The sequence below is a fragment of the Porites lutea genome, chromosome 9 (assembly GCF_958299795.1).
Source record: "Porites lutea chromosome 9, jaPorLute2.1, whole genome shotgun sequence".
Classification (NCBI taxonomy): domain Eukaryota; kingdom Metazoa; phylum Cnidaria; class Anthozoa; order Scleractinia; family Poritidae; genus Porites; species Porites lutea.
The window spans coordinates 6,091,818-6,117,107 of NC_133209.1; the positions used below are offsets into that span (position 1 = coordinate 6,091,818).

General features: G+C 39.5%; 2 pseudogenes; both read right to left on the reverse strand.

The window, feature by feature from the left end:
- Positions 1–25,290, reverse strand: part of LOC140948186 (sushi, von Willebrand factor type A, EGF and pentraxin domain-containing protein 1-like) — a 91,050-nt pseudogene that overhangs the window by 54,260 nt on the left and 11,500 nt on the right.
- LOC140947606 (uncharacterized) lies at positions 2,600–3,202 on the reverse strand (annotated as a pseudogene).

The window sequence follows — 25,290 nt, forward strand, 5'->3', positions numbered from 1 at the left end:
CTCCATCCCCCCACTTCCCGCACCCTAGTTCTTCCGCCCCTCTTTCCCCAATTCTTGAAATACTTACATTCTAGGGTAATTCTGAAGGAACAGTTCTTGTTCTTATTACCAGTTTTGTCAGTAGCTGTGTAGATAACTTCATATGAGCCAGGAACGGTCAATTGAAAACCCGGTTGCATGTTGGTTATGACTTCTGAAACATTGCCTGAGTTATCTGTAAAAACTGGAAGTTTCCAGTTTACTCTGATTATGTTCTCAGTCGCGTTGTTGACAACAATATCAGCCGGACAGGACACGAAGGTCGGTGCCTCAGTATCTAAGATAACAATTAAAAGCCAATTCTGAAATATATGAAGTAACGTTAAACACTAAAGACCATACCCCAGTTTCCCATTTAAAAGTTAATTCCGATCTGAGAGTCCCTCGTGCAATTACGGAATCGCGCCCATTGATGCGTGTTGATAGTAAATGCAAATTTTTCTGTCAATCAAATGTCTCCTTTTATTTTAAGTGGAAATTGGCGAAACATCCTGATTGTTTTGGAGGCAACAGGTTCTCAGTCGCGTTGTTGATAACAATGTCAGCCGGACAGGACACGAAGGTCGGTGCCTCAGTATCTAAGATAACAATTAAAAGCCAATTCTGAAATATATGAAGTAACGTTAAACACTAAAGACCATCCCCCAGTTTCCCATTTAAAAGTTAATTCCGATCTGAGAGTCCCTCGCGCAATTACGGAATCGCGCCTCTTGATGCGTGTTGATAGTAAATGCAATTTTTTTCTGTCAAACAAATGTCTCCTTTTATTTGTAAGTGGAAATTGGTGAAACATCCTGATTGGTTTGGAGACAACAGAAGAACAAAAGGTACTAGAAAGATCAAGTAGTGCGGTCTTAAAGCGTGCAGTTAGAGCATTTCCTATAACTTTCCTGAAGTCTGAAGTGAAGCCTAAAAATCTTGATAGCCAAAATAAACAGGCTACCTAAAAAGGCAAGCATCTGAGAAATCAAAGGCGATATCTTTGTCTCCAGCGAAATCCAAACGATTTGGTCTTAAGATGAGTGTAGAAAATAGCATTTTGGTCAGGCTCAGGATTTGGAGAACTGGGCAGTACACATCCACCAAGAATTTCTATGAGTATTTATAACATTAACTCACGTGTTGTGTTATTTAGCGATCTTTTGATCTTATTTTACCTTACCTAGAACCAATATGCAATTTTTTACTCTCGTAGTCTGTAATCCATCCTCGGAGACCCAGGGGTAGTCAGTCGGGTCGGGAGAAAAGGCGGAACGAAAGTTTTTAAGTAAGGGCGGAAGAGCCCCTTGGTACCGACTCTCACCGGACGATTTCCAAAAATTCAAGCAGATGCCGGCTCCTGATTGGGCACAAAAAATGCTTTGTATTATTGTACCTAATCGGCGAACACATCTCCGGAGTTCTCTTCGTGTGTTTGTACACGACGGCTATTGTCTCGATCACGGCTTGTCTGGCTCGTGCACCAAAGAAATGCACGCAGTCAGGAAACTTTCAGTTTGATATAAAATTCCCATCTGATTTCAAAATACCGTCTGCCCGAAAACTAAAGACGCTTTTCCAATAATACAAGCTTCAGCGTACACTAGGTATTCACGCTTGCTTCGGTCACGTCTTGCGTAAATATATTTATAGAGAGTTTTTAAAAGATACCACGACGGCTGACAGCCACGAAAACGTCGAATGGAAAAGTGAATTCACATTTTTTTTCAGAAAAGTCTCTATCGTGATTATTCCAACTCGATTTCCTTGTCAAATGCAAGCGAACTCTTCTGGAGCTGTATTTCTATAAACCATATCCAAGTTCATGAAGAGAATAAATTTTGTCATTGCTTGTTTACGTCCTTCACAAAACGTGAAATTAGGCATTTTCACGGTTAGTCGTGCAGTGGACGGCAAAGAAATGTACAAAAAAGCTTGATTCACGTGCAAAGTTGTTGTTTTGCTTGTCAAGCTATTGCTTTTTTGACTTTCTCGTCGCCGCTGCATCTTAAACTTCCTATTATTTACGATACATTGTGATCCGTCAAAAACAGAATATTCTCGGGGCAAATTCAATTCCTCCGGCTGATAGCATTCCAAACGTTTTTTCGACTCGTTGGTAGTTCTTCATTTCTGGTTAGGAAAGTAGAAAATAAAGTTTTTGTACAAATATGTTTAAATTATTATTATTATTATTATTATTATTATTATTATTATTATTATTAATTATTATTATTATACTTATTATATAAGTAGTTTCTTTTTTTTATTCGAAATGAATTGTTTTAATTGAAATGAAATGTTCTTAATTTAAATAATTTTTGTTTAATGAAATGAATTTTTTTCTAATCAAAACTAAGTGTTTTTTTAAACGAAAGGAATTGTAAATAGTGTTTGGACGAAAAAGCTCTTTTTTCAAAGTGAATTAATTATAAATAGGATTTTAATAGTCAGCATTGTTATCAATAAAATATGTTCGACTATTAATAGAAAAATTGCTATTATTAAAATTATTATTTTTTACTACTATTATTATTATTAATATTATGTAAAATTTAGCACAGGGATTTTCCCTGGGGAGAAATATCCAGTCAAGTCTCATCCCGAGACCTCAGACTTCCAGCACCTTTCTGAGGATATGTGCCGATCCGAGGAGTGCCGACTTTTGCATCGTTCTTGTTCGGTTTTTAATTCCTAGTTGCTCCAAGTGGCCTGCCAGCTTCTTTGACACTGAACCCAATGCACCTACAACCACTGGCACCACTTTTGTCCTTGATTTCCAGATCCTTTGAATCTCTCTTGCCAGGTCTTGGTACTTTTCACACTTTTCAGTTTCTTTCCGCAGAATATTACTATCTCCGGGAACAGCTATGTCCACAATGATTGTTTCCTTTGCCTTCTGCCTTCCTTTTCTGAATTACAATGTCTGGCCTCCTGTGATGGATTTCACGGTCTGTTTGGATGGTAAATTAAAGTCCCACAACAGTTTAACCTCCTCATTCTCTTCTACGCTTTTGGGGGAATGCTCATACCATTTGTCACTGCACTCAACTCCATATTCCTTGCACACCTACCAATGAATGACCCGCCCAACAACATCATGCCTCTTTTTATATTCTGTCTGCGCAAGCTTGGGGCAACTACACAAAAAATGCTGCACAGTTTCATCGTGGCTACCACACATTCTGCATTTGGATGATAAATTTTGGTTTTCGATTCTGGCTTTTACGGCGTTTGTTTTTAGTGCCTGATCTTGCGCGGCAAAAATAAGCCCTTCTGTCTCCTTCTTCAGTTCACCAGTTCTTATCGACTCCCAAGACACACCAGATAGGTCACCTGTCTCTCTCTTGAACTGCCCATGCAGCTGCTTTCCAGATCAGTCCTCAGTTCTTTTCCTTTTCATATTTTCCTTATATTCCTTTGGCGTTTCAATTTCATTGACATTCTTCCTCTTCCATGCAGCTTTCAACAACCGTTCCTGGCTCTAGCAGACGTAGACATTGATATTTCTTTTATTATTATTATCATGTCGCAGTATGAAACTTTGGAATGCTGTCCACATTATGAGTAGTATAGGGCGCATAGCGTAACCTACACCACTTGAGAAGCTATACTTAGAAGTAAAAAATGGTCGATACGAAACCTAATACGATCCTAAAATACATAGTGATATGAATCTCTCTACTTAAAAAGCCAATTTAGAATATTATTAAATTCTGATACTCTGTAAAACCTTCGCTATCTCTACTAAAAGCTTATTTATAATAATATTAAACTCTAATGTTCTAAAAAAATGTAAGTAAAAACGTCAGCAAGCTTGTGTTTCTAGATTTCTAGAGAAAAAACAAAAACCTAAAAACTGAAGTCCTTAGCGCCCTAACTAAGTATTTATCTTAAATGTTCTGGCAATGTTTAAAGTGTTTGAGATGACCGACTTCTGCATCCGCTCAAGTACGCTCCGTGCTCTCGCTCCAATTAGCTTCCTCACCGACTTCTCTAGGTGTTTAGAGTAACCACCCAGTACGTCAATTATTACGTTGTACATTTCAACCCTGTAACCATTGTATCTCTGCTTCAGCTCCCACATCTTTCGAATTCTTAGCTCTACTATCAATCCATGGGCAGCTCATTTCAATTGTACAGACTTCTTTCCTCTCGTGGCCGACAAGTCGTGCGTCGATCCGATTTGCTCTAGCTTCATTGTGCTCTGCATAGATGGGAATATCCCAAAACGCCTCCCTCGTGGTGTTCTGGTAGGCTGGTTTTGGCATCACCGGTGAGTACCATGGTGGAACCTCTCTATTAACACCTCTTCTATTAACCTATGCTCTCGCAGGAGCTCAAAAAACAGAATCTTCAAAGCTGCATTATGCCTGTATAGGTACTTGGTTTGTGCCAGGGGGGAACATCCAGCCAATACATGTGCAACGCTCTCAGCCACCTTCCCACATAACCTGCATAGAACTTCGCCGTCGGTGGAGGTTTGCGTCTTCTCTTTTGTGTAGAGCTTCGTAGGTATCAATTGCTCATACAATTCATATATGCCCGCGATGGTATATGTACGGCATGTAGCCCAACCTTTTAACCATGCAAAGCAGCTGGTTATGCTTAGGCTCTCATCTTCCCATCTGATACGGAATAACTTTCCTTGCCACTTTTTGTCTTTAGCGATCTCCAAGAACTACTTCTCTTGAGATTGCTTCAACAGATTCCGAGCTCTTGCTGCAGTTACCACCTTTCCTTCTGTTGTAACACACACGGGATTTAGGGTATTAAGCTGAACTGTGATGTTCAGTTCTTCAGCGTACTTAGCTGCTTCCTTTACGAGCGACTGGTGGCCTGATCCCATGGCATGTTCTTCAAATTCTCTAACTGCTTCCACAGTATGGTCCGGGTTCTGATACAATTTCAGTAGCGATTTCATTTTAGTGATCTTGTACTCGTGTTCGACTGATCGCGCGCCTCTACCCCCTTTCTCCCTCGGTAGATATAACAAAGAAGTCAGGCTAGCTGGGTGCTTGCCACCGTTCTTAACTATGATCTTCCGAGCTGCTCTGTCCACATCTCTTAACTCTGATAGAGGCCAATGCTGTGTCCACATTAAGTACCGCAGGACCGGGAGTGCATACTGATTAGTTGCCTGCACACGGTTACAATCAGACAGGGGGCTGGACCATATAATAGATATCCTGCGTAGATACTCTTTAGCCGTACAAGCTAGGGCCAGCCGTTCATCCTGTCGAACGTTCTCTAGCATCACCAGGAATTTGTAGTGTTTTCCTTCCCCAAGAGCCGTGATGGTAGTTGTCTCGTCCATCCTCATACCAGACTCGTCTAGCACTTGGGCTCCCCTCTTCACGTGTACCACTGAGCACTTTTTCTGATTCCAGTGGAGGCCGGTGTCCTGCATCGCTCCTCTAGTCTCTTTCAGCACTCGGAAAGACTAGAGGAGCGATGCAGGACATCGATGTCTCTATTTATTATTATTATTATTATTATTATTATTATTATTATTATTATTATTATTATTATTATTAGTTTTTCCTGCACGCACAAGCTTGGTGAACGAACCGGGCAAGTGCGGCGAGACAATAACCGCCGTGTACGAACTCACGAAAAGAATTCAGGAGAAACTGTTCGCCGATTGGGCACAATGATACAAAGAATTTTTTTGTGCTCAATCAGGAGCCGGCATCCGCCTGAAATTTTGGAAATAGTTCGGTGAGAGTCGGTACCGAGAGGCTCCTTCGCCCGTACTTGAAAACTTTCGTCCCGCGTTTTCTACCGACCCGACTGACTACCCCTGGGTTCCCAAGGATGTCCGTAGTCCGCATTTTACACCTAGTCCGTGTTTTATACCCAGTCCGTAGTCCATGTTCCACTTTGCAACACATAAAAATGTCATGTTTCAAGATTTTCCTTTCTTGAAGATTCGCTATTTTTCTCAGCTGTGACTAACGTATTTTCATGGAAGACAATTATTCTGTTATTTACTCGTCCGAAATTTTAGGTGAAAAGCATTCCACAGCTAAATCCATGGGTCGCTAAAGACTGAACTGAAGCGCACCTTGAAATTCAATAGCTCGTGACCTTGTTTAAACGCAGGTAGCCCAAGCTCGAAACTTAATGTTACGAATGTTACGCAACAACGCCGATGTTCACCGATGCTTATATTTCAAGCTTGGGCTACCTGTGATTTAAATCATAATTAAATCTGGATCATAGTGCCGATTACACGAACTTAAATTGTTTTGGGTGCTTTCTTTTGGGATGATCTGGATAAGGATCAGTGATCCGAGATCATTCGGATCAGGGTAGATCAAATAAACCGATGAATCCTTGTCCAAAATGGATTCATCGATTCGTTTGATCTGCCGTGATCCGAGTGATCTCGGATCAAAGATCCTCATCTGGATCATCTCAAAGGAACGTATCCCAAGCTATTTATCTCGATGCATAATAGTTGACCTTTACATTAATTGAAACCCTTTGGTTCATTCATATAATAATCTATATCTCCGTCACACTTACAGTGCATGTATTCAAAACACCTTCAGTAAAATACAGGTCTTGTACATTTGTAACTCTAGCTTATGTCATGTGAAGTTTCGAGGGAAATCGATTTATATAAGTTTCTTAAGTTCCCATTTTCCATGGATTCAGTTTAAACATCCATCAAAAGGTATGCATGGCGATAAACTTAAAGCTAGCTGTGAACTTACAGGGTTTATCGAAACCCTAATCAGTCGTGTTTGCTGAAGGGGAGAAGACACAGAACTTATAAGATTAGCATAACACTGAGGTCATGCACAAATTTAATTCAGATTAAAACTTAGCAAGATACAGATACAAACAAAACCAAAAACTCTGGACCATCTTTTTTAAAAACTGTTTAGAAAGCAAACTCACAAAACTCTGCATTCTCTATATTGGTTGTTTAGGGAGGGGACTATTTCGGGTCCACAGCAACTGCCGCAACCGCTCGTGTTGCCCAGCAATCTGGCAAGGCGAGTAAAATAAAAAATTATATATATAAACTTCTCTTTACTAACCTAACACTTCCACAATAAACTGGCACTTCGCAAAATTTCCCGCAGGATCTGTGACTGTATACTGGACACTTTTCTGACCGATTTCGAAAAGCTTTGGGAGATTTGTATCGACGTTATCGCCACCGATTGTTAACTCGATGGTGAATATTCCTGATTCATCTTCCGTGAGCGAGTTGTCTGTAAAGTTAAAGCCCCATGTCACAGTCGCCATATTTGTTCCTGGGTCATTGTCTGCAGTGATGCCAGCGGAGCAATTAAGTTTTGGTGGTTCCGAATCTGACGCAAACAAGCAAACAAATAAACAAAATCAAAAGAGGCAATGTAAGAAGCAATGCAATGTAATCTTGTCCATGTGATACATTCATTAACTGGTAAAAGAGAAAAAGGAAAGAAGGAACGAACAAACGAACGAACGAAAGGGGGGACAGAAGTAATTAAGGAACAAAGGAAGGAAGGAAGAAGTGAGGGAGGAAGAAAGCGAGCAAGCAAGCAAGCAAGTAACCAAGGACGCAAGAAAGGAAAGAAGGGAAGGGGAAGGGGACGAGGGAGGAAGGGAGGAAGGGAGGGAGGGACGGAAAAAGGGAAGAAGGAACGGGGGAAGGAAGGAAGGGAGGAAGAAAGGAAGGAAGGGAATGGAAGGAACAAGGTAAGGAAGGGAGAAAGTGAGGAAAGGAGAAAGAGAGGTAGGAAGCTAGGAAAGAACGAAGGAAGAAGGATCGTTTCCCAAACATCCCTGTTCCTGCCTTTGACAGTTTAGACCAAAACACATGATTTTTTATTACTTATCACTGTGAATCTTGTCTCTCTGTGCTATCAGACTTTAAAATATCACGTTCAAATTGCAAGTGAAAATGAAAAAGGCATTTTAAAATATCTTTTTTGACTGCATAGGCAACCCAGTAGGCCCTTTCCCAATTGCCTCAGGCCACCGTTTTAAAGCGAGGCTAAGTGATATGAAAATTATTTGTTATTTTCATGCAAATAAAACTGATTTTCACAACAAAGTTTTTGCAAGTTGCCTCGTTTTGAAACGCGAGGGTTTCTGGAACTCGGAAACGGCCCATTTCAAGAGACCAATGGCCATACAATGTTCTTGTGATGTTCTCCTATGGTTAGCATGTCGAGTGAATAATTTTAACAATCAAAGTTAGTAGAAAGGCATTAGGTTTTCCAAATACGTTGGACTCGTCGTACACGCCATACACTTGGCTCTAAAATAAAAAGTCAATTTCCTGAACTGCGCTTGGGCTGTAGCATACTCAATTTCTGTTGGTTTTGGCGTGTTTTTCTAATTTAAGGTATCTAGCGTACATGGCATGAATGGACCAACTACTACAGCTGTTACAGCTAGGTGAATTTAGCGTCGCATGTAATATTGGAAAGTATACCAGATTTAGCGTTTTTAACGTGCATAGAATAAATGAATCATGTGTTGGTGGTGGTGGTAGTGGTAGTGGTAGCGGTAGCGGTAGCGGTAGTGGTAGTGGTAGTGGTATTGGTAGTGGCAGTGGTAGTGGTAGTGGTAGTGGTAATGGTAGTGGTAGTGGTAGTGGTAGTGGTAGTGGTAGTGGTAGTGGTAGTGGTAGTGGTAGTGGTAGTAGTAGTAGTAGTAGTAGTAGTCGTAGTGGTGGTGGTGGTGGTAGTGGTAGTGGCGGTTGTACATAGTAGTAATGGTGGCAGTAGTTTTATTCTACCCACGTTAAATACGTCAAAATCGTTCATTTGCTTATATACGTATACGTTAACTTCGCTAACCATGGTAAACACGCTCATAATCTGGGGAAACTTACTTTAATGATACTAAGTTTTGCAGAAGTAGTAAGAACTCATTATTTATTCGTTTCAGATATGTCAAATATACCAAACCCAGTAAACTTTGCCAACAAAGACTAGTAAGAGTTGTATCAACTGTCTCAGCAGATATTTTATGTTGCTGGCGCATTTGCCAATTTTTCCGTATTTAACGTGTTTGACAAGAATTATTAAAAAAACGATGCTAAACTAGTCCTTGACCTATTCATCACACACCTTCATGAATACATTTGGCTAACGAAGCTAACAAAAAAGTTGATGGCTGGGAGAGACATTGAACAAAATTTCTCGCTCTTTAGCCAATGGCAAGAGTTAATAAGCTATTTATTTAGGGTTTTTTTTAACACCGATTGGTTTATTTTGTGTCCGCTTTGAATTTAGGGGAAGAAAACTTCCAAACGGCCCATTACATATTAATAATAATAATAATAATAATAATAATAATAACCTTTTTACATAGCGCTGTTTCTGAACCAACAGCGCTTTACAACAGTGAATGATGAAGAAAACTAAGTAACATAAAAAGCCTGAAAAAACGTAATACTTAATGATTAACCAGGCAACATAAGCAGACCTTGCTCGCAGCTAAATAGTAAAGCGATACGAGATAAAGCATAATTCGAAGTTGTAGCAAGAATAGAAAGCATGTGTTGCGTCGCTGCTTTTAAATGTGTTTTGCGAGTCCATGACGAAGAAATTGAAAACGCATAGAGTTGGATATGCGACAAATAAAGAGGAGTGCGACTCCACTTTGTCCAAATTGCCCGAAGTTTGTTATATCTTCTCTGCTATTGGCACTTCCAAAAGAGGCTCGCAGCTAAATAGTAAAGCGATACGAGATAAAGCATAATTCGAAGTTGTAGCAAGAATAGAAAGCATGTGTTGCGTCGCTGCTTTTAAATGTGTTTTGCGAGTCCATGACGAAGAAATTGAAAACGCATAGAGTTGGATATGCGACAAAAAAAGAGGAGTGCGACTCCACTTTGTCTAAATTGCCCGAAGTTTGTTATATCTTCTCTGTTATTGGCACTTCCAAAAGAGGCTGTAAGAGGCAAACGACCAACAGATAATCACAAGAAGCCAACGAAAGTGAAGATTAAAGTGAGAAAACTACTCTTAACGCTTTGCAGCTGTCGGCGCCGGGAAAGCACATTTCCAGCCATATCTTACTGGGTGGCGTGTCAGACGAGCAATGGTGCCTTAGTAAATTCATTAAAAATCCCAAGAGCGGTCGGTGCATCGAGGAAAATAAGCAGTCAAATCTAAACATCCTATACCAAGTGTTGAAGGATCACAAAAACCCTTGTGGGATGCAATTAGTAAAGTCACCATATCAACTCTGCCTCAGGCGAGTCTTCTGTTTAGTCGTGTCAATTATCGCTTATTACGTTGCGAATAAACAAAGTTATTCAACATTGCTGCTGTGCTGACTAAGTTTTCAGTCACTGTACATTTGATTTCTAACTATTCCACAAACCAGGATTGTGTTACATAATTTCTCATATTTCTCACGTTCATACTTTTTTGTTTCATTGGCAGAGCTCTTCAAGAGGAACTTGACGTCGATGTTCATTCCCAAAAGTCTGCGAAGTCTGAAATGTCGTATAGTCTTAGAAAGCTTTAAACCGATCATGAAGACATCAGTAAAAATATTACGACGCGCAGGTTTCCGTTTAGACAAGATTGGGCTAGATATACAGGGTACACTGCAGCCTTCAGTTCCTAAACCACCGCAGTACGTAAACCTTCATCGCCCCAAATAACAGTTCTTTACAATGACATACAACTGGTGTTAAGGAAGCTTACTTACCCAGCATTTTGTGGGGAAGTTTTCAAGATGGTGGCCAAATCAAAGTTTACCTTTCAGTATCTTTGCATAAACACTACGAGCCTCAGCGCTCCGGAAGTTAAAAAATTCGTACCGTCTGGTTGCTATGAAGTGACGTAATCATCCAGTTGAGTATCCATCACCGTAACACTTTTGCGGTCAACTACCGCGGCGCTCGTAAAGTACTTTAATTAAAACCGTGTTCAAAACCCTGTAGGAAGTCTGTTTATTTTTGAGTCGATTAATGCATTGCTGACTTTCACGAGGTCAACTTTTGCATAAATTATCAAACATCATGTTAAGCGGGAAATCTACCTATGGTTCACGGGAGAAGCAACTTCTATAGCGGCGCAAGACAAATGTTTCGAGAGGCGAGGATGTGCTCACAAACTATTCACTATGCGACGAAAGGAGAAATCACTGGCATGATAGCTGCATGTAATGGTAATTTTATCAATCCAGGTCGCGCCGTGTTCGCTCGAGAACGCTGAGACAACCTCTTTTGGCGCGCTTCTCAATACTTCCAAAACATGTTGTAATCGGTAAGTAGACTTAAGCACTTAGTATCGCTAAGCCATTCGAATCAGTGTTACCCAATTCTTTGTCTGAAGATTCTCGCAAACACACATACCAAGTAAATCTGGATGGAAGAGGAAATTGTCTCCCTAAACGCAGCCAGATTATGGATGGCGGCACAATTCAACGTGTCTTCCTGGTCAGCCCTAATTTATAGTTCGTAAGAGTATAAATTGCGATCTCCCTATTATCGCTTAAGCTTTGTTTGATTAAACTTCAGTAGAAACAAAACAACGCAGACATGACATTCTCCTGCGCGAGACACAATCGGCTGAAGGAAATACCTGTTTACAAGTCGGGTAAATTATCCATTCTTGCGCACCGCAAAATCAGCTAAAATCAGTCGCTGGAAACCTGGCAAATTATTAAGCCTGAGCGCTTCTCAGAATAACACGTTTAGAAATTTGACGCGTAGAAATAAAAGGCAGTTGTTCTATATCCTTTCTGGTTCATCCAGGTAGGAGTCCTGGCATATTATTATGCCTGAGCGCTTCTAGGATATATAACACGTTTAGCATTTCAACCCGTAGCCGTAAAAAAATTAGTCAGTTGTTCTATATCCTTTCTGGTTCATCCAGGCAGAAGTCCTGGCATGATATTACTATGCCTGAGCGCTTCTAGGATATATCACACGTTTAGTATTTCGACCCGTAGCCGTAAAAAAGAAAAAAAATAGGCAGTTGTTCTATATCCTTTCTGGTTCACCCAGGTAGAAGTCCTGCCATATTATTATGCCTGGGCGCTTCTAGGATATATAACACGTTTAGCATTTCAACCCGTAGCCGTAAAAAAGATTTAGGCAGTTGTTCTATATCCTTTCTGGTTCATCCAGGTAGAAGTCCTGGCATGATATTATTATGCCTGAGCGCTTCTAGGATATAAAACACGTTTAGGATTTCGACCCGTAGCCTTAAAAAAAATTAGGCAGTTGTTCTATATCCTTTCTGGTTCATCCAGGTACGGTCCTGGCATATTATTATGCCTGAGCGCTTCTAGGATATATAACACGTTTAGCATTTCGACGCGTAGAAAAAAAAATTAGGTAGTTGTTGTATATCCTTTCTGGTTCATCCAGGTAGAAGTCCTGGCATGATGTTATTATGCCTGAGCGCTTCTAGGATATATAACACGTTTAGCATTTCGACGCGTAGAAAAAAAAATTAGGTAGTTGTTGTATATCCTTTCTGGTTCATCCAGGTAGAAGTCCTGGCATGATGTTATTATGCCTGAGCGCTTCTAGGATATATAACACGTTTAACATTTCGACCCGTAGCCGTAAAAACAAAAAATTAGGTAGTTGTTGTTTATCCTTTCTGGTTCATCCAGGTAGAAGTCCTGGCATGATGTTATTATGCCTGAGCGCTTCTAGGATATATAACACGTTTAGCATTTCGACGCGTAGAAAAAAATATTTGGCAGTTGTTGTATATCCTTTCTGGTTCATCCAGGTAGAAGTCCTGGCATGATGTTATTATGCCTGAGCGCTTCTAGGATATATAACACGTTTAGCATTTCGACCCGTAGGCGAAAAAAAAATAAATAAATAAGCAGTTGTTCTATATCCCTTCTGGTTCATCCAGGTAGAAGTCCTGGCATGATATTATCATGCCTGAGCGCTTCTAGGATATATAACACGTTTAGCATTTCGACGCGTAGAAAAAAAATTTAGGTAGTTGTTGTATATCCTTTCTGGTTCATCCAGGTAGAAGTCCTGGCATGATGTTATTATGCCTAAGCGCTTCTAGGATATATAACACGTTTAGCATTTCGACGCGTAGAAAAAAAAAATTCGGTAGTTTTCTATATCCTTTCTGGTTCATCCAGTTAGAAGTCCTGGCATGATGTTATTATGCCTGAGCGCTTCTAGGATACATAACACCTTTAGCATTTCGATCCGTAGCCGAAAAATGTTTCTTTTTAGACAGCACTGAATTATTTTTCTGAAAGCAAAGCCGTACATTTTGTTAGATACCGCACTTTTAATTAATTACATTTCTCGCCCTAGGATGATGACATGATTGCGTGAAAATTGACGCCTCTATCATATTAGATGCGAAATACGATCAGAGATTAATGGAATAGGGAATGTTGCAAGCTACTGGGTATCCAGCTGAGATAGCTGACTTTTACTCAGCTATCACAGCTGGATACTGAGGGTTTTTTTGGTTGCTAAGATCGTGCGGCTCGTTATGCATTTCTGCACAACCTGATGGGAAACGAAGCGTTCAGAGATCGCCTTATACGTCACATGCAACATATTCTACCCATACTAAGCAAGCCAGAAAAGTTCTTCGATCAGTCAACTTACGATCAACAAAGATCTGATTGAAGCGCAAGGGGGATGGTTCTGAAGTTTTCCTTCAGCATTGCCTCCGAATCGCAGATTAGGGAAATTTAATAAGTTATTTCATGACACTAACAATTTAATAGTCTTAGCTTACTTATCCTTTCTCCTACAAACTTGGAATATACTAAAAGAGACGAATGCCTTTAAAAAAGCATAATTAAGAAATGGTAAACGTGCAGCGTGCAACCATGGAGTTATGGATGCACGCCGGAGGTTGCTAAGCACGAAAGAAGCGTAAGAGTCGCACAAGGCGATAGCCGAGTGCGACTCTAGCTTCTTGAGTGCTTAGCAAACCTCCCAAGTGCATCCATAACTCCATGGTTGCACAACTGCAACGTTTACTATTTCTTTTATAACATAATCAAAAGAGAAAAACATTATTTTGATGATATTTGAGTAAGGCCGTGAATATAATAAACAATGAAAGTTGCATGTATGTAGATTATTTTTTACCGGTAACGCCAGTAACGCTATACGCTTTTGAAGTCGAAGATTGATAGCCTGTGTACAGACCCCTCTCCCCTCCGATTTTTATTGAGGAGAGGGGGTCTGTACACAGGCTAAAGATTGATATGAGCATTTCTGAAAAATTCCATAACAGTTTCCCGAGAATTCTTAGGGAAATCAACGTAAAGTAATCGGCTAAGAGATACTTCTCGTGAAATCCTAGCCTAGGACTGTGTAAATCTTGCTTTTTCAGGGTAATTTTCGACGGTTTTGTATTCATTTTATTTTATGAATTAAAATGGTATTTTCATCCCGTTTTGTACTGTTTTTATGCTCTTTCGACCGATTTTTGTACTGTTTTCAGACAACTCTAAGGCTATTCTCTTACAATTTTATACTGTTTTTGTATTTTTGCATCCTATTTTTGATCTATTTTCATAATATATGCGTGCTATTGCTTTTCTTCTTCTGTGGTATTTTAATACTATTTTCAAAGTATTTTTATTGTATTTGTAAATACGAGTATTTTACTAAATTCGAAACCGATTAAACAGCTATTAAAATATATTTTGCGGCATAACATTTTAATAGCGTTTTAAACAGGTTAAAACACCTTTAAAATCAGTCGAAAAATATATTAAAAATATATTTTTGTACCTATTTTAAACCTGTTTTTTTTTTTAATACATTTAAAATTGCCATCAAAAAAATAGTTTTAAAATAGTATAGCAAATTAAAATATGTTTTTGAAACTGTTTTTATAATGTTTTTATTCCGATTTATAAGGTATTTAAAAACTGTTTTAGACCTATTTTGAACCTTGCAAAAGCCCTGGAATTTTTTATATAATTTGAAAGAATTTTAAAATACTTTAAATATTCTTTTTTAATAGCGTTTTAAACAGGTTAAAACACCTTTAAAAGCAGTCGAAAAATACATTAAAAATACACTTTTCACCCTATTTAAAACCTATTTCACAAAAAAGGTTAAAACAGTTTTCAAAAATAGCTTAAAAATACATTCAAAACAGTGCTGGATTTGGTAAAGGTGGCCTTCAAGACCTCCTTCGCGCAAACTTTCCCGGGGTCTCTGCGACATCGGCACATCAGCTTCTTACTCGTTTGCAACAACACGAGGATAAAATGCGGCACGATCGAGAGATATCAAAAGCGTCTCATGTCTAGGGGCGTCTGCAAAGAAAACGTGCTGCTACTGCGGCGCGATACAATGAGCCCCTTCTCACAACAATTAGGAATGATTTGGCCACTTTCGAAAGAAGGCAAGCAGGAGCGAATTAAGAAAAGAAGAATAAAAGAGCAAAGTAAGTATTTCGATCACCATGGCTGAGAACACCGAGAAGGATGTAAATGAGTGCATGGTCACTCTGGAATGAATTTTAACGCCTGAAGAAAGGAATGAAGGAAGGAAACAAGGAAACAAGGAAAAAAGGAGGGAAGGAAGGAGAGAGGGAGGGAGGGAAGGAGGGACGGATGGAAGGAAGGAAGGAAGGAAGGAAGGAAGGAAGGAAGAAAGGAAAGAAGGAAGGATGGAAGGAAGGAAGGAAGGAAGGAAGGAAGGAAGGAAGGAAGGAAGGAAGGAAGGAAGGAAGTAAGGAAGAAAGGAAGGAAGGAAGGAAGGAAGGAAGAAAGGAAGGAGGGAAGTAGGGAGGTAGGGAGGTAGGGAAGCAGTGAGGGAGGGAAGGAGGGAGGAAAGGAAGGAAGGAAGGAAGGAAGGAGAGAAGGAAGGAAGGGAGGAACGAACGAACGAACGAACGAACGAAGGAGGGAAGGAATGAACGAACGAAGAAAGGAAGAAGAGACGGAAGGAAGGGGTGGAGAAATGAAGGGAGAGGGAATTGAAGGAAAGAAAGTGGGGAGGAGGAAGGAAGGGAGAAAGGAAGGTAGACAGAAAAAAGAAAGATAAGGGGAAGGCAGGGAGGGAGGGAGGAAAGAGGATTATGTGTGCGAGGCAGTAAATCGTTTCTAAGGACACCAGGAGGCTCAGGCTATCCCCCTACCATTCTTATCCAAACGGCTTCTTTGGTAGGAATAAATGGTGATGATAAAGGATAAAGGTATAAATGGTCTCATAGACGTTCGCGCGAGAAAGAGAGTTAACCAACTTGAAAATAAGTTATACTGCAGTTTCGATTAACAACAACTAAACTCTGTTTAAAAACCATAGCGACCATACCTCGGCAGGTTGGTGACGTTTCTCTATATTCCCAAGTTCCATTTTCATGACACTGTCTTGTATCAGCCGTTACGCTGCCTCCTGGGAGGTGAATGTTGTATCCAGATGGACAGATCAGCGAACAGACTTGGTCAACTGTCGACTCCCTGTCACCGCAAGTTGCTGGGCGGTAATAACCGACACTTACAGTGGGTAGCACTGGACACGTGACCTCTAAGGCAGAAAAATACAAAAAACGATTAGATACATAACGCTTGTCATATATAACCTATTACAATATACCAAACTAGTAAATAGTGCTGTTCGCGCACCGGTGAGTTGGAAGTTTTTTCCTCAGTGCTATTCACTTTCAAGTAATTTATTAGCAAAAATAGGCAACAATCTCCAATTGTCTGTACTCTCGGAGACCTTAGAAATGATGTCGAAATGTTCAATACTCAAATGAAACACCGTTTCAGCTCAAAGTTATCCCGCTAGAGTAAACAAACCTTAAAATATATTTCCTTCCTTAAATCCTGAATACAACAGTCTCTATCCCAACAGCGAACGAATCCTTACAATGAATGTCCAAGCTTATAAGGTTTCATGCTTCAAAATATTTTCAATTTGATAAGAAAACTAACGACCAAGCAGTCGTGTTGGTGAAATTGGGTGAAACTAGGTGAAATTGGGTGATATTTCTCTTTTTGGAAGTGAATCTTATTGCCCAAGTTTCAGTGTTTACTTTGTTTCAACTCTGAGCTGAACCAGTTATTGTAAACTACAGTTAAACATCTATTAAACCGCCACCCTCGGGGTACCGGAAAGTGGCAGCTTAATGGAGATTGGCTGCTCAAAGAGGTTCGTCATTGAATAGCATAACATGGGCATTATCTTAGCAGTCAGCTTCAGGATGGCACACTGTGTATGCTAACCATGATTTTCGCCTGAGAATCGTTTATCAAACATTTTGTGTTATCATAAGTCGAAAGCAGAGTTTTTTTCTTTCTTCCTTACGGTTGCAGACTGGAGGAGAAGGAGACCACGTTTTGTCCCGCTGACATGTGATTGTTTCACTGCCTGATCGTTCATAGCCTCTGCCGCAGTTGAAGCTGCACCTTGTTAGGTATGTCAGTGCGACTGTTGTGCAGGTGCCAGTGGGTACTGTAGCGTTAGCCACATATTGTATCGGGCAACGTCTCTCTAGAGAAATAATCACAAAAACAAATTGAAAAAATAGCAAAGAAAGTTACGCGTCTGAGTGTTTGAGTTATACCTAATTGGTAATAATAGTTCCTTTCGTCCAAGAACGTTTTTCACAGGAACGTTTTCTCGTCTGTAATTGCATATTCAAAGGGACCTGTTTTGCGACGAATTCAAAACATCGTCAACAAAATCCTCCTTCATATTTGTGCCAAGAAGGTCAAATATATCGCACTGCTAAATTTTTGGCCTAGCAAAATTCTCCCTCTTCTGAAGACAAAATATGTTCTTTGTTGCCCACGATAAACGATACAGATGTTTGTTTCAAGTGAAGAGGACAAAAACTCTTGATAGCGGCTAAAGCACAAAGAAATTATTTGTGCGTGGATAAATAACGACTTTCTTATTGGAGAAACCGAAAAGAATAACATCAAATCCGGAAAGGGGAAAATACGCATCGCATATTTTCTGGGAATATTTCCACAACAGACCGTGTAAGAATTACTGCAAATGTATTTCTCATGCTTCTGCGTTCAAGTGATATGTTTATTTGGATTCCTATCAGTTAAATTAAAAAAAGATAGTAAGTACAACTAAGAAATGCTCGAAAAAAAATCCGAGCCCCCAGCTGGAATCGAACCCACGACCTTCCACATACCGGTAGGACGCTGTAACAACTTAGCTATGGTCGATTCACATGGCGAGCAGGTCGCAGGTTTTGGGGTAACCACAGTACTTCGTATCTCGCGAGTACGCTAGACTACGTTTCTTATCCCATCACTTTATTTTGAATATACCATCAACACTGCAACTGCAGGAAATCGAAAGACAACGAAAACGACTTGAAAGCACACAAAAAAACGCAAGGGAGCTGCAGAATAAGAAAAAACGAGAAAAATCCAACGCAGGGTCCAGTAGAAAATATGTCAATAGCGGGTTTAAAGCACTTGCCAAAAGTAAAGGAATTGCTTTCATTTCAAAAGCAACTTGTTAATCTTTATAGCACAATTGCCACACAGAATCATACCACTGCATCCCAGCAAACCTGCAGGACGAGCAATATTAGGGCTAGAAGCGTAATTGTTTTAGCTACTGCAGCTATGGGTGTTAATGCCGCTGCTTATGACGGAAGGCTTCCTAAGCCGAAGCAGCAATTCTTTGTTGAGAAAAAGCCACCGCATGGGATTTCCAACCATCTGGATTATTCCTGTGCTTACTAGAACGCTATATGTTATGTACTTCGACGAAAAGGTCACACACTCGGTACAAATTTCTAGTCCACGCGTCGTTAGTAAATCTTGTTTAATCCACTGTTTCCTTTCACCGCTCCTTCAAGAGCAAATACAAATACATCGACGATACTCGATACATGAAAACTTGTTTATGCAACCGCATCAAACTGAACTATCAACCTCCAAAAGGGAAAATAGAATCCACGCTCAAGATTTTGCGACCGACTGACCACAACTTAGTCACGTGCTCGAAAACAAAGAAAATACATTAACATAATTAAAATTCGCGGGAAAAAGACACGATACTATAAGTTACTGCCAAACAGAGGGGACATTACCGATTCACAATGTGATGTAAGGTTATCACAAACTGTTCTATTGCTTTGTTAAGAAACATAAAAATGCTTGAATCGAAATGAGATACATTTGTGGGCAGTGCCGTTAATGTTTTCCCTCTATTTTGTCCCTCTCTATTTTAAACCTGGATAAATCGAAACAACCACCTTAAACGCGGAAATCTTTTACCCGCTGGTCGGTACTCAGCGGTGGCTGTTTCTTAAGAAAGACACCGACCTCTAATAGCCAAGAGAGTAAGACAGATAACGCAACCTTCTGAACATTTCGTTTTCGATATTTCAGTTACTTCCAATAAATAAATTTGATTTGCAACAAGTTTAATTCCTATTTGGCTATTATTATCGTCAGGAACCATTAACGTAACTTTTTTATCACCGGAAACAAGTTCAGAAAAAAAAATTTCTCGAAATTGTATGAGATGTGTAATCAATGACTAATCGATGGATAATCATTAGACAATCGATAAGTAATCAAACAAGACAATTACTCACCGATGACATCAACAAAGAGGTTAAGTAATCGACAGGCCACAAAATTTTTGGCCATCGATTAGTCCTCGATTACCCATTGATTATAGCGAATAATCGATGACCAATCAATTGATTACTCCATGATTACTCATCGATTACTCATTGATGTCATTCATCATCGATTTGTTACGTCTGACTGGTTATCACGTCAGAAGCCTTTGTATTGAGCAGTAGTCATCTCCTAAAGATGATTACACTGATTTGTCCAACGTACTCCAGGTAAATAAATCAATGAATCACTGAACACAGTAGCCTGCGCCAGAGACGAAACTAAACTCTGGTCAAGTCCGTCTGCGAAACCGCGCCGAAATCCTTGTTCTAGTCCCCCTTCGTTGAACCAGATTTGAGTACGCGGCACGATTGGCCTGTTACAAAAGCCATTAACGATTTGCCATTCAGGTTGAATGGAAATTCGAAACGCATTTCCGGTAATTCGTTAAGCCCGTTGGGGGCCCAGAACAAGGATTTCGGCCTCGCTTCGCAGACGTCACTAACCGGGGTTAAATTACGTCTGTGACACAGGCTATGGACACACAAGCACAAACGTCGTCGAGGTGTGCACTACAGCTAGCCAGTTGATTCACCGAAGATAAAGAGCTCAATTTTTAGGCCACCACACTTACCCTTACATTCCACACCATTGCCACTCCAGACCATTAAATTATTCTTATTAACAATACATTGTCTGGTCTCGCTCCCTGATAACTCATACGCCTCGTCGCATCGAAAAGTGCATTCTGACCGGTATGTGTTGTTACAAGATCCCAATATTGTGCCATTGGCTGGAGCTGACAGTGCATCGCAACTTCGGACTGTCAATGTAAGAATACAAAAACAAGAAAATCTAATTATTTAAACGCTAATGGCGAGGAAGCCCAACGGAAGCCATCTGGCTTATAATGAATGGGCTCCGTCAGTTAAATTATTAAAACAAAATATTATCATAATTACACATGCAAAAATCAATGGCAGAGCTACAGTAAATCTTAAAAATAAAAATAAATATATTAGATAATAGTTTAACATATTTCCAGGCGAGCCTTAGTGGATCTTAGTGACAAAGAACACTATTTGAGAGAATTCCGTTGCGCAATGCGCAATGGCTTTGATCTTTATGTGACGTCACATTTATTTGTTGTACGCATTTTACACTAAAATGTTGCTGCTGTTCGCTTGGAAGAGTTGAAAGACAAGGGGTTTCCTTTGTTTTTACTACTGACATGTTCCTAGGGAAATACTTATTCAAGGCATGATCAGTTTTCTTTTGAGTGAATTTCAGCCAGCTTGCTTGTCTTCGGTTATATTCGCAACGACAAACAGAAACCTGTCTTTTAAGTGATTTTGCTAGGGCTACTTCGCTACTCGTATAAACATTCCAATAGCACGCCTAAAAGGTGAAACAAACTTCATACCGGAGAAAAAACATTTCTTGTCATCCCTCTACTTCCCTCAAGCACCCCCTTCTTTTAAATAAAGGGGGCCGCGGCCTTTTAATACGGGAATACCCAAGGACTTTTGAACTGGCCTAATTTTTCAAGATCACAAGCATTATAATGCATTGATGCGTATTTATGAATTCTTGTCCACCCTTGTCCACCCTCCTCGAATGATGGTTAAGTTAAACCCAAGCTAAAAAGAACTTTTAAGCACACTTTTCTTGTCTAAGAACATTCAACTCAAGCTCAAAAAATACTGTTCAGCCTTTACTCTGAGATAAAGTAATGATAATAAAAAATGTCACTCTATGCAATGCAAAGGAAGGTAAATACAAAAAAGTGGAATAAAATTGTGATCCTGGATTAGCGCTAATCGGCCTTCCAGGAACCGGGAATGGGTAGTTTCTTTTAATGCATCATGATCCTGGTGATCGTGTATCGGATCCTAGCCAAGGGAGCGCACCAGAACTTACTCAACATAACTCTACAACAATGCTAAAGTCTCGAAGCTCAAACCACAAACATAGAGACTTTCAAATTATTGTTTGCCTCTCAATGTAGCAACTTGAGATGTAAAATCACATGGAAAATGCAAAAGAACTTCAGTTGTATTTTTAACTGCCCCAGTAGGGTAATGTTACAATACTCTAGAGAGGTTAAGCATCACGTTTACGTCAAACGACAAACGCGAATTTGTACCACGTGAACAAGTTTCCTCTTTACGTTTTGCTTACTGTTTATTATTTCTACACTTAAATTAGGAGTTTGACGCAATTTTTTATCCATAAGAATTGTTTTCAGCTGTTTTTATCTCCTCATTTTCTATTTTTAGAAATTCTCAACTGAATCTGAAGTTTGCCGTTGGCCGTATACGTGTAACTTAAACTCTCTAATAAGAAATGATCCGGGAAAGACGGGAAGCAAATTCTTTTGGTAGGAATGGTTTCATTTTCGCAAATAGAAAGCATTAACCCAAAGAAAGGCAGTTTACCAAATTAGAGTATTTAAGGTGTGTTTTGAAAGGCCATGTCTCTTTGTTAAAAGTTTCGACCAATCATAATAACAGCCAAGAAAAGTTTACAATTTCACATGTTCCTCACAAGGGGTTTCTGTGTTATTTCGACTAAGACAAGATTTTGTTGTAAGGAAGTTGGTTGTGAGACTAAAAATTAATATACAGGTTGCTTTGCACCTTTTTGCATTCTGCATTTCCTTACCATTGTTGCTTTGCTTCTTATCTGGACAGTGAAAATAACATACAAGCGAATAGGGTCTTCTCTGTGACTGTCTTCATATTCGCTCCAAAAACCCAATGAAAGGGTCCAGATCAACTTACAACTTAAATCGCACAACTTTACCGCATCTTGTAAACATTTTCATCAGTTTCAACCTGGTGTGCGTTCTAAGCGCAGAAAAAAGTGTCGATAGAGAAGGGAAGTGCTACGTCAAGTTATAATGGTAGCAAAATTTCTAGATCTCAACAATGATAGGGAGTTTAAGACGGCGTTTAAGAGTTTAAAACGTCACTTAAAAAGCGCGTTCTTTGACACTTCAGCCCGATTATCTTAACTCGCTCACTTTGTCTAATGTAGGCCAACTCTCCTGGAGTTGAATTCTTAAAAAAATTTTAAAGTTTAAAAAGAGCAGAAATTCGTCATCGCATGCACACGTGATCAATAAAACATGAAATTATGCAAACATATGCATACAGTGACGGCAAAGAAATGTACAAAAAACTGTCATGCCCGTGCAAAGCTGTTGTTTTGCTAATCTTTAACTACATACATACATATCTCGAATTACAGAGTAGCCAAAAATAGGCTAGTATCTCCGAGATAGAAATAAAATCCTAAAATGAAATAAACCATGGTATACACTAACTAGAGAAAATATTTAACTCTTAATACAATTAATTAATTAACCTGTATCGCCGAATTGTTAAACTAAAATCATGCAAAGACGAAAGGGTTCTCAGTTTGTCAGGCAACGCGTTCCAGACCTTAACAGCAGTATAACTAAACGAATTTAAGCCATAAAAAGTAGTAACTGGTCTAGGAAGACTAAGGATATCAGTACCTCTCATCGAGTAATCAACAGATCTCAGAGAAAGCAATTCTTTAAGATACTGGGGATACTGTTCAAGATGAAGACATTTGAATATAATTATAAGCATGTTCTCTATCCGCCTGTTACTGAGGGAACAGTCTCTAATCCGTTGCAATCGGTCACCTTATGATGAGACTTTGTCATTTAAGATGACCCGAAAAACGGATTTGTTCAACATTTCTAGCTTATCCTTATTTTGAGAGTCCCAAAAATGCCATACGGTAGAACAATACAGGAAATGTGGTAATATAAATGCTTTGTAGAGGCGTAATAATACAGTGGCAGGTACGACATTGAAACCTATTGCTTTTTTGACGTTCTCGTTGCCGTGGTAACATCTTATAATGCCCTATTGGAATATCCAAACAACTCAACATGTTTAGAACTGTAGTAGTTCTCTCCCCGATTGAAGGATTTCGGCTCATCAGCGAAGAAAGATGCAAGCGCACTGATCGACATGGCCGCCATATTTGCAGGACCACGCTTTGCTGAGATCCAGAAATTTTGCTACCATGGCAACATGACGTAACGACATCTCACCCCCATATTCACTCCTATTCCTTACTTGCGCAGTTGATTTGATCTTGTGAGTGCCAGTATCCCTCAAAGCACTCGCATGAATCAATTGTGATTTTTCCCTTGCCTGAGTGGCCGGAATTAACAGGGCAAGCGGTGCAAGAGTCAGCATACCCAACGAAATCCTTGTACGTCGATGGTGGGCATTCTGCAAAACAAAACACAAGGGTGAGCAAGCACTTGAACTTCAGGCAACCGAAGTTTATCAAAGCTTTTACGTAATAATAATTAGTCGCTACCGCACGAGCGAGCCTGGAGCGAACGAGCAAGGCATTAGACCTAATCCGCACAAGGACAAAAACTGTCGATTTCTACCCACAATGCATCTGTTTCTTTTAACCACAATGCAAAGGATTTTTACCACAATTCCTACGCCCATTACCTTTATATACCGAACTCCACTGGCGTTCTAGGTTTCATGAAGTTCGTCGTTGAGGTTAGTTGAAATCCTCGATTTAATAAGTCATTGGGATGAATTTCTCTTTTACGTTATGTTGTCATAAAGCATTTTGACGACCTTTAAAAGTGGCTTGTGGTAGCTGTTTATATATTTTCTTCAGTGCATAGTAACAACTGAAGATATTATCAGAGAGAGAAATGATCAAAATTGTGGTGGAAATGGATCGCTTCGGTCCAGTTGGAAATTACTTGTGATTGAAAATTGTCTTTTCATAACTATTTTTAATTATTGCCTTTTTTTAAAAGGCTTTGCTTTTCCCTTCAAAAACAATTCTCAACTTTCACATTAAAATTACGTCTATTGTATTGCAACCAGCATGTCTGATATGAACAATCAAAATAAGTTGAAAGAATCATTATTTTTAAGGAACGGCTTGCAGTACTGTGATGGAATGCGTACAACAAATCATTGACTGTAAAAATAACGATATTGGGCATGCCCCAAATCTGACATCCGCTGTGAAAATTGAGAAGTAATTATTATTTATGTCTTGTTAGATACACGATTTTTAATAAAATGGTTTGATTGACACCATCGAAGCACTCTTTCACCTGTTAGGTACACTAGTTTTAGTATATACTAAAACAGTTGATAGTAAGCGCGCCCTGATTTGTTACTCAAACTCGGGATATCCAGTACAATTCACCTCCGAGCGACGTTCGCGTTAACTTAAGAGCAAAAATGAATTTTCGGTTTGCTTCCGTACAAAAAAATGAAGAAATTTTAACAAATAAACGAAGAAGCTGTTCCCGACGACAGGAAGAAGGCGGCGAAATTTGATTTGGCAGTTTTTGCAGGTAAGCAAATGCAAGTCAAGTCTTGCGTTGCATAATTTAGCTGGAATGTTCATAAATAAGCTTAAAACCAAATTAAAATGATTTTCTAAAAGAATGGTTTCAAACACAGAAAGAATTCCGGCACAGTTCATTTTGATGAAGAAATTAAGAGCCAAACAAATGTCTTCAAATGTTTTATTTGTCGGCAAGAAAACGTGACGGCCGTGCGGCACGTCATTTGTGCGACAAACTTGTAGTTGTTGCCAGCGATAAATGACTTAAAAATTATCATTTTGCCCAATTATCTCACTGTTAAGCTTCGCGGCTCGGTAAATACACCTCCACTTCAATACAAATTATCG